Raw genomic sequence first — 11,245 nt, 5'->3', positions numbered from 1 at the left:
CTCTATCCTAAATTTAAAAAGCTTCCCCTCCGGGGCCTCCTGTAATAGCTGTTTTTCTCCTTCTAACTTCTAATGCCAAATAGCTCCATCCAGAGGATAGCTCTTACTGGCTTTGTGTCCTAACCACCTCCTCTCTTCTCAATCTCCTAAAATCTAGCCTTAAGTGTTACCACATCAGTATCAGTTCTTTTTTTTTTTTTTCCACATCAATATCAGTTCTTTTATCACCATCAAAACCTTCTCAAAAGGGTGCTACATTCAGAAATAGTGGCAGAATAAAAGCAACCTCTGGAATCTACAGAGTTAGGTTACAATTCTTTCAAGTTACTTAACCCAACTGGATTTCAATTTCCTTATCTCTAAAATGGGAATAATTAAGGATAAGCAACACTCAATGTCGTACCTATCACATAGTCTCTGTCAGTGAGTGGTTTTTATTGTATAGGTCATTTCATTGAAATAAGTGAATTGCAAAAAGCATGAAAAAATATTGGTCTCATTTTGTACACCAAATTTGGAAAATTGTCAAGAATCGTGCAGTTTTAAAGGGATAGGAGAAGTAAAATGGAAATTTTATCTGTGCTATTGTTCCTTGACAGCATCACTTTCTGACACACAGAAATACAAAATAAGCAATATCATTGATTAAGTTGTACATGTATCAGAACTTTTCTGAGTAATTTTGGTAATGATTGTAGAATTAATTTTTGAATTATCAATATTAAAATTTCTTTCTAAATCCTAAAACTATGTTGCTCTAGTTCTCTTTAAGTTGCCACGTTAAAACTTGCTGAAAATATGAAAAGCTTTGGAAAGATGTTTAGATGTGACAAAAAACACTGAAGAAGATCTAGAATTCCCACAATACCCTGTGCTCTTTTTAATTTAAGAGAGGGTACTTGAAGTAGTTTTAGAGAAAGTGTTAAGAAAAATAAGGTACTTTTTGATTCATATACCTCATATAACTAGGCAAAAATAATAAAAAATAATAAAAGGAGGAAAAGAGAATGTGTGACATGATTTGGCTGCAAGATTTAAAAAAAAATAATAAAACAAAACAAGAAGGCCAAGTGTCCCTAAGCCACCTTGGCTGGAAATTTATGCATATCAAAAACACAACCTGTATATTTATTGCCATGGGAAAGTCTATCTTAAATCATGTGCAAATCGAATGATGTGAGGTCTTCAGAAACACATCCCTTTCATAATATTAGACCACCCTGTATCTTTAAGTTCAAATCTGGATTCAGTCCACTGTGCTGGTGGAGTGTTTAAAGAATTTGTTTAAATAAATACTCCTTGTAAAGCTTGCATTTATAAACTGATGAGTTATTTTTAAAACTACCTCTGATATGTCTTTCTAAATGAACAAAGAAATGTATCCTGCAGTGAAGAATCACATTTCCCCCTCCGGCAAGCTCAGGGAGGGTCTTCAGCTCTAGTCTCCTTTTGGAGCTGCAGGAAATTCCCTTACCTGTCGTTCATACGTCTGGCTTGTGTTAGAGATGCTGTCCAACAGCTTGTCTGATACTTCTCAGGTATATATATATATGTGACAGGCCAGGTCCTTGATGTCTAGCTCAGCTGTGACATTTGTGAGGCCAGGGACACTTCTTGTTTTCTAATAGAGTCTGCTAAAGGATTCTTCTTACCCCCATCAATTCTCCATGACCATCACCCCTGGAGACCTCCTCCAGAGGTTGCAAATTCTATTTAGTGCTTCCAAAAGCACTAAATAGATTGGAAAATGGAGATTGGAAATTGGAGATTGGAAAATGTGTCCATGATACTACTGTCCACTTGTTTGTGGTCCTAAGCATTGTGTGACTGCTCTGGCAATCCTCTGCTCATGGTCCCCAAAGTTAGCAGAGGTGGGGACTCTTGGAAGAGCTGAACAGGGCACCCACCTGAAGTCATAGAGCTCATCAGAGCTGTACACAGGTAATTCAATGTCAGTATATTTACTGATGATGTCATCGCTCTGCCTAATAGACTCTTTGTCAATACTTTTGCAACAATGACACAAAAACAACAAACAAAATGATTAAAAAAAAACCTGTCTGGACCATAATTTGCTCTTATTTTAAAAATGAGCTACCACAATTCTTGAAAAATTGAAAATGATGAATATTCCAAATGGAAGATATTTCTGCCAAATGCTACATAGTGTGTGAGAAAGGTTTTCTCAAATTGCTCAGTATATATGCTTAGCCTATATGTCCTTTCCTCACGACTGCCAATCTGGATGTTTAAATAAATACTGGCTGGAGAGCTTATATGAATAGGAACTTTATTATCTAAGCTGCTTTTACGAAGTCCATCTCTTTCTCAAGGCTTCCTTCAAATATATACCTTCTTCCCTGTTCTCCAACTCCTGCCACCAGGATTGTGAATCACATTCACAGACATAAAAATGTAACAATTTTGTTATGCTTATTTCTACATTTCAGCTTATCAGATCCAATTGAATGGTACAAATTAATGAAAACTATAGACATGTGAAAAAACATTTCTCTATCTGATTTTATATGTACTCTTAAGAATTATACGTGTCTACCTTATAACAACAAAGAAGCTATTGTCCCCATAAGAATGCACAGAATAGTTTTTCAAGGTGAATTGCAAAAAAATAACTTACTTCTTCCTATAAAACTTCTAAAGAGGAATTGATTTATGATAATGACAGCTTAATGTCCTTAGAATCATGAGTGATATTTAAATAGGTAATAAATCTTAGAGACATGGGTGCCAATCAAACAGAAGGGGTATTGACCAATCAGAATGGTCCCTTATAAATAATGTGATACCAGCTCTGCTATGGCCATACTGGTTGCTCCTTATTGTGATTTGATGGCTTTATTTTTTTCTAGATGAGAAACACAGAAAAGAAAGAGGATGATAGATAGTTTTTGCTTTCCCATCTTTACCTCCTGTTGGACATATGCTTAGTTATAAATTGGGACCTGCAATGCAACTAAAAAGACTTTGAAAGAATATCAATTTTAAATTAAGTCAACCAAGATATGTTTGCTGAATATATGAATTTCTTCAAATTCTTCTAGTGTATGAGATACCATTTATAAGCTATTTTGCTGGTCAGAACACAGCGACATACAAGAACAAGCTTGAAAAGTGCAAAATTGCACCAAGGAAGTACATTGTCCATGGACATTCAGGTTGTGACAGCCTGGTACACTGGCTCAGGGTCCACTCCCTGAATGACGATCCCATTGTTTTTTTCCTGAAGAAGAAAATAACCATGTTCATCATCTATAATCTGTCAGGCACCACTGGGGGCATTTGACATTAGTGCTGCGCCTTCTGCAGGTTTAGGTTCTAAAGTTACCTTATAGAGCCAAATTCATTAATATCAAAATTATTCCTGGAAATTTCTTAAAACAACATCGCCACAGAGACTGAAACACCGTCTCTTAATAAATCTAGAACCAGTTTTTTCTATCAGCTTTGGGACAGACTGTTCTTTCTTGCTTTGATGCACAGATTTAATAGTTAGCATGTACTTAAAGAGAAATGCTTACCTTAAAACACTAGAAAAATAACTCAAGACGGCAAGACGCTTACACCACAAGAGATGCATAGGACCTGAGACCAACGGAAGGAAGTATGGATTCACACCTCTTAGCTAATGCTCACTCACACTGGCATGTGAGTTCTTTGAATAGGTGGAATCTCCTACATTTTTTAGAAGTGCTATTTCTCTTTCTTTATTTTCCACCCCAGTTGTGAGTCCCAAGAGTGTAAATTTGAATTTACTTTACCGCTAACTGAATGTGCATATCATGGTACTCTACTGTATCCGTAAGACTTGCAACAATTCTGCAAGTCAGGGTAATTATTCTCATTTAAAAGATGAAACACTGAGGCTAGGGGAGGTTAAAAGACATGCTACAGATGTCGCAGCTGACTCAGCTGAGTTTGAAGGAGCACTGCTCTGAGAATATTATGTTCTCACCCTTTCATAGATGCCTCGAAGCTAGAGCTGTGAAGCTAGTGCTGTCCTACTGTATCATTTACAGAAGCTCCACTGGGCTCCTTCCAATCCTGGAAAGCCTCTTCTTTAGACATCTTGTCCTTAAAGTCTATTTGTGGACTAGACCTACTACTCACGAGTCTATCTGACCTATGGAGTGAGATTTTTCATCTAGATCCAGGGTCAAAAAAAAAAAAAAAAAGCTGGGTCTTAGAGAATTCAGGCTCAGAGTAATTATGAATTTGAAATAAAGTATTAATATAAAAATCATAGCTTTTAAAATTCTGTCTGCTATGAGTTCTCAGGGTTATCAGCTATTAGGTTGAACCATATGAAATTGCTATTTTTATGGGGGGGAAATGTTGATTATAAGCAATTTCATGGGGTCCAATGTAAATTTATCACCATGACTTTTATAGCAGAAAAGGACCTTGAAACGTTGTAAAGTGTTTTCTGGTCACGTTATGAAATACAGCCTTCTGGTGACTCCTTATTCTATCAAACTGACTTGCTTTTTGTTTTTTGGTTTTCTTCTCTCTCTTCATAACAATTATCAGAATGTGGAGTTGCCTTGTCTTCTTTTTTTTCTTTCTTTCTTTATCCTCTGTTTCCCTTTCCCCAGTAGAGTTGACTCTCATCACCTAGAAAAGTACCTGGAACATAGGAAGCACTCAATAAACATTTGTTGAATAAAACAAACTTGATGGGTTGAAACATCCACCTAAAATGTTGAATTATTAGATATATTTTCTATTTAGAGTGTTGCTATAAAACATACATTTCCAATTCCCCAATGTGCCTTTGAAAAAGATAAATTAATTCATTTCGTTAGTGATATTGTATTGCCTGTGGCATGACTTGTCAGTGTGGCTACAAGAGACTAACGATTGGGTAACAAGAGTTTATTTATCATAGAACCAATTTTTGCTACTGAACCGAAGTATAAATAATGGTATATCAGTATTTACATTATAAATACTGTTTTAGGGTTTGTTAGTTGGTCATAAAAATTCTCCCTAGGCTGAAACAGCTAGTGGGTAAACATTGCATATACCACATATATCAAAATAAGAATGTAGGGCTCTTTTGTTAGGCAAAGAACAAACATTGCATACAAATTATTTTTGTACAATGAGAGTGAAGCTACTGAAGAGCCCCGATTTCTTGAAGACACTCAGGATCTTGGAGATGAAGTATATACCAACCAGAAGAAATGTAGTTCTTCTAGAATGTTCATTCAGAAGAGAAAATTAAATTTCTTAGATACTATCGAGGGGCAAGAGAGGTTTAATAACTGTGGCAAAAAAAAATGGGGGGACCGAAAAGAGTTGCCAAGAAATACAATTCTGGCTGCTGGTATTCCATCATGCCAGCTCTCTTGACGTTTAAGTGCAATCCGACCTCTCACAAGCATAAGAGACTGATTTTTACAAACCTTCTGTATAAGTCATTACTTTTTGGGAAAATACAGTTTGGCTACAAAAATCTCTCTCATGTCCAAAAATCTTATTTTGTAAAGCGTAGTATTTTGGTCAAATGAGAATGCTCAAAAATCCTGCCTGTCTTACATCCTCAGACCATGGAGGTGCCAATCAAATGACTTCTCTCCCCGGGACTTCTGTGGTTCAAGATGTCACGATTACAGAACAACTTAGCGAGCAGCCCAGGGATGGAAGGCCATCCTGGAGCTTCTGGTTTTCTGGTAGCTAGGGATAGGCAGATTTTGCAACAGCCAGCCACAGGAAATAATGGTGACCTGTTTTGGAATCAATAAACATTGAGAATTATTGTTCTAATGACTTACCTGAAATATTTTAAATTTCCTCTGACATGACAAGGTTTAGCCACATCAGAGATTTTGTACCTACAGTTTTATCTGCCTACTTATTCTTCCAGGATTCTGTTTGTATCTTATTTTCTCAGGAAAATCTTCCTTACCACCCCCTCAACCCTTATCTTGACAGCCACAGCTATGCACACACTTGCGGGCACACACACACACACACACATGCAGGCTTTCCTATTATACCTTCTCATAGCCCCTTCTCCATTTCCTCCATAGCACCTTCATATGTGTTTGACCATTAGCTCCAGAAGGGCAGGTCCGTCTTTTCAGCTTTCCGCTGCATCCCCAGAATCTAGCAGAGTACCTGGTACATAGTGATTATTTAATAAATATTGCTGAATGCTTGACCCTTTGAAGTTGTTTTTATTCTGTTCCGCTGTGTTTTTCTTTGAACTAGAGTTTATAATAGATACAGACGGTACATTCCTTTGTGGGACTGCCTTGTTTTGTTTCCAGCCTTAACACTCCTGCCAAACCAACCATTTGTCATCTCCCGTTGATCTCTCCATGGTTGCCAACTGCAGCTGCTACTCTGGGATTGGCTCTCCTAGAAGATTCATGGCCGAGGCAAGTTTCTTTGGCATCAGAGTTTTAGTTCTAGTCAATGAACATTTATTGAGCATCTGGAATTTGCCAGACACTGTGTGAGGACCTTAGATATAAAAATGTAAAAGATCGTTTTGACCTTTGAGGATCTTTGAGTCAGGGGTGGGGGGTGGGGGAGAAACACACTGATAGATCAATGCAGTGAAATGTGCTAAGTGTCACAGCTGGGGTGCCATAGGATTTAGCCTAAACTGAAGGAAAGGAGGTCTCCTCATTGCCGTGACTTGCTGACATATGAGGGCATCTGGTACTTGTATATTCAGCGATTCTCTCATGAGATGCAAGTGCTCTACAGGCTGAATCATGAGAGTATCAGATGGTGGTACCAGTTCTTAAACACATAAAATTTTGTCCAGGACAGGAACTTCATCGATCTCACTCTTAGTGTGGATTTCATTTATTTATATATTTTTAATTTTTTTTTTTTAAGATTTACTTATGTATTTTGAGAGAGAGAGAGAGCACAGCGGGAGGGGCAGAGGGAGGAGAGAGAATCTCAAGCAGACTCTGCTCTCAGCACGGAGACTGACTCGGGGCTCGATCTCATGACTCTGAGATCATGACCCGAGCCGAAACTTAAGAGCTGGACGCTTAACTGACTGTGCCACACAGGCGCCCCTGGGCTTCTTTTAAATGCAGTGTTCCAGGCTCCAACCTCTCATCAGAGCTATTGCTTCAGTAGATTTGTTTCTAACGAGCATTCAAGGTATTTCTGCTGCTGCAGGGCCCAGACCTAGCCCTTCCTTCACAAACATCAATATTAACCTTTTGGGTTGTAGAAATCGTATTCCATCTGGCAGCAACCTTCTCTTTCACCCTTTCCTCACTGCTTTATAGCAAATTTATCTCCCTAGAAATCAATCTCATTTTGAAGATATTTTCCATTTAAACAACAGGAAGACAGAATTGTATTTGGTGGGAAGTACAGCCTCCAAGCACAGATGTCTTTCACTCTATTGTTCCAGATGAAGGATGGAAATGCAAAGCCAACTTTAGGTGCCTGTGTGTTGCATCCTGCTCCCTCACTTGTTCATGACCAGTTTCTTTGAAATGCTCACACACAGTGGATTGGAGGCATGAATGGAAAGGCTAGGAAAGTGCTCACTGGTTTTTCGGCATTTATACCAGTATAAAGCACCCCATTGTGGGAATCTGTGCCATTTCCATTAGGTACATGTTAGCTCTAATTGAGAAGCCTTCTGCTGTTGCCCCAGTTGGATACAGTCCTTTATTCCTTGGGGTTTTATTTATTTATTTTTGGCACTTCCTCTTATCTATTATACTTAATTCTTTCTTGCAATACAGTCTGTCGGAAGACAGAATCTGAGCACTGAAAGAGACGTCGTCTCTGAAAATACAGAGCAAGATCAAGTTAGGAGTGCAAACTAGAAACCATGGGTCCTGCATGCCTGCCTCCTGCCAAATTATAGCTAACTTTTGTAGAGCACCTCGTATGTTCAGAATGCATTTTTCACACCTTATATCATTTAATTCTCACACCTTCCCCTCTGAGTTAGTTATCCATAAATATTTTACAGACAGAAAAACAGGGCTCAGGAGAAGTCAAATGACTGACCAATGATCACAGAGCGATCAGAGGTAAAAAAACCCATCAAAAGCAGGCCTTCTGCCTTCAAATTCTGTGATTTTCCTGCACCTTCCAGATGCACAGCGTCAGTCTGTACAGGCTGTGTCCATTTCCTCGTGGCCAAAGATTTTATTCATCTTTATACCCACACCCCCAGTGGTTCTTCTATCTGGCATAAGTGGAGTGTAATGTGTTTATTATTTGGTTGAGTTGAATTTGTTTTTTTGGGCAAGAGTTTGCTTAGTAGTTAGTTATTTTCCTTAAAAAAGAGGTATTACACACTTATTTTCAAAGTTCAGAAGCAAGCAAAGAACAACAGAAAAACAAAACAAAACAACAACAACAAACCAGCATTTCCTTTAGAAAGAATGCAATGACATTTAAGCTTCAGTTACACTTCCTGCTGCCCTGGGAGCAGCCACGCCAGGGCCCAAGGCCTCTTGCTGATTGAGAGCACATTTTGAGTTCTCCCCATTGTTCCTGGCAACACAGCTCCTGTGTAGCAAGCAGGATATTCAACTTGACAAGGCTCTTTCTTTCTGGATCAGGGAGGGAGCAAGGTTCTTGTCAGTTTGAATCATGAGCCCACACTTGGCAGAGCCGACTGGACAGTCACAGTGGGGGAAGGTGCCATGTGCACGCCATCCGTGCGGCCGTCATGTGGGCCTCTCTCCCCATCTCCCAAATAACTCAACTGGCTTCAAGCTATCCTGCTCCAAGAGGGCCTCTTTGCTATTTAGCCAGTTGATTTGCTTCTGACACTAAATCTCCTCGTTATCCAGTGTCTAAAATTTTACTCTCAGGCTTCATCTCCCTACCCATATTTTTTTCAGAGTTGCAGCTGAGGATATCCAGTTCTACAATTCTCAAGGTTTTAATGTTTTAAAACACATTTCTAAGGAAAAAATGCCTTTTTTGGAGTCCACATCAAAAGGCTTTTAGAAGTCATCAAAAAAAAAAAAAAGTCCAAAACTGAAAATCCAGTATAGGTCGCTCTAAAAATGTTTTGTCTTTATTTTTATTTTTGAAAACTGAGTTTTAAAAAAATGACATAGAATCAATGAAAGATAAAATCTGGAAATTTTGATTATGTAATGTAATGAAGACAACAACAGTGTTCTTATTTATCCTTAAAACTTCACACTTAGTTGTGTTTGTTGTAAGAGGAAAGAAGAACTTTTTATTGGTTAAGAATCTTAACATATGTCTGAAAAGTAAGTATCTGGTCCCATGTTTCTTTCCATAGACATTGAGAACAATATTTTTGATTATTATATGAATGTGGAATTTTACCCTTTACTATTTTTGTTTCTTAATGGCAAAATAGCAATAAAGTTTTTTCTTAAAAATACATGCAAACGTTTCTTTAGAATATTTTATAGCAACAGAACCCATAATTAGCTATTTGTGACTTAATTACAGAAATTTGTGATACTGACTATCCAATCAACTTGCTAAATATATCACCAAACTAGGTAATTAAGGGAGGGGAGAAAAGGAAATCACTGATAATGTTAAATTTCAGTCAAAAGAATTGTCCTGTGCTTTTTGTAATCCTCTTCAATAAGGTTTTCAGCTGAAACTAAAACTCAAATAATAAATGTAACACTTTGCATAACAAACTCAATTTTTTGTCTAATTACTTAATACTAAATGAAATTTTACCACACTTTTACATGTATATCTGAAGTTGAGTTTGCATTAAAACTTTGTAACAGGTAATAACTATAAAACCATTGTTCTTTGGGACTTTTGGCCCTATTCTTTTTCACTCTTTTTTTTAAATTTTTTTTTCAAGATTTTATTTATTTGACAGAGAGAGACACCGCGAGAGAGGGAACACAAGCAGGGGGAGTGGGAGAGGGAGAAGCAGGCTTCCCGCGGAGCAGGGAGCCCGACACGGGGCTCGATCCCAGGACCCTGGGATCATGACCTGAGCTGAAGGCAGGTGCTTAACGACTGAGCCACCCAGGCGCCCCTCTTTTTCACTCTTTAGTTCCCTTGTTTTAATTACCTTCTGCTTGTCTTCTTTACCAGAAACTTATAGGGGCAACGTATTATTATTATTATTCTATTACCAACTTAGCAACACTTTGGATATAGCTTTTTCTCACTGGGGTTACCTTTTTGGATTTCTCTGATGCACTAATTCATTATTGCCATCATCACTGATAATTATTTTTTGAGTATTTGCTAACCTAGGTGGTACCTAACCAGGACCCTGTGATGCTACATTATTTTTCAGTTATAATTATAGTTCCAGCCCTAAAAGATTTCATACAGAGGGTAATGATTATTCATAAAATGTGGGAAAGAACTCAATATATATGTATATGCAACTTATCCCATAAAATTGGAGCTACACATTATTTAGGATAAAGGTCAGTTGAGAGCTGAGCCTTCAGAATGGTCAAGCAGAGATTAAAGTGCAAAGCAGAACAATTTAGAGAGCAGGATTTTTTCCCCTGTGGCGGTCTTCAGGGTAGTGAGGATGTCTCTTGTTGTAAACAGATGTGCAGAAAAGTTGTTAGTAAATTATTTAGAGTTGAGGAAGTGTCTGTGCCTAGTAGATGGATGAGGCTTTCAAATTAATCATGAAAACAAGTATTGGTTAAAACCTCTGTTGGTAACTAACCTTGGAGTATGTAATCTGAGGATTTGAGTCTCACTGTCTCAGCTTTTGAGAAGAAATGGAGAAAGAGTTCTTACTTTGGTATCATTTGATAGCACTGGAAATACATTAGGTGGCAGGAACCACCAGGATATTCGGGAAGCCCCATGTCCCAGAACGACAACAGTATAGCCCAGGAATGGGTGGGGGAGGCAGTGATAGAGAAAGGAGGGCAAGTCACAATTAGGGAAATCTCATTCCCTAATCCAGTTAGTTTTCCCAAGTGCAAGTTGATGCAACACACAAGTTAACTAAAATTTGAGTTGACTTTTCTTTGTGGTGTGTTTGTTTAGTTGTAATATGTAGGTGTATATTTCATAAAAATGTAAAAAAATGTTAAAATAGTTCAGAGATGATCAGATGAACTATTTGCAGCAGAGGCAATAAAGAACATTTTTAAATGGAATATAAAATCATCTGTAAAAAGCTAGATTTTGAACTAACTGGGCATATTAACATGTGTTATGAGTTAGTGGTCTTGTGATTTTCGAATTATGCCACTGTACATAATAGAGCGTTGTTTGATAGACCTCACTAAGTGGC

The sequence above is a fragment of the Neomonachus schauinslandi genome, chromosome 1, assembly GCF_002201575.2.
Source record: "Neomonachus schauinslandi chromosome 1, ASM220157v2, whole genome shotgun sequence".
In the NCBI taxonomy this organism is placed as follows: Eukaryota; Metazoa; Chordata; class Mammalia; order Carnivora; family Phocidae; genus Neomonachus; species Neomonachus schauinslandi.
This window is presented reverse-complemented; position numbering follows the sequence as displayed.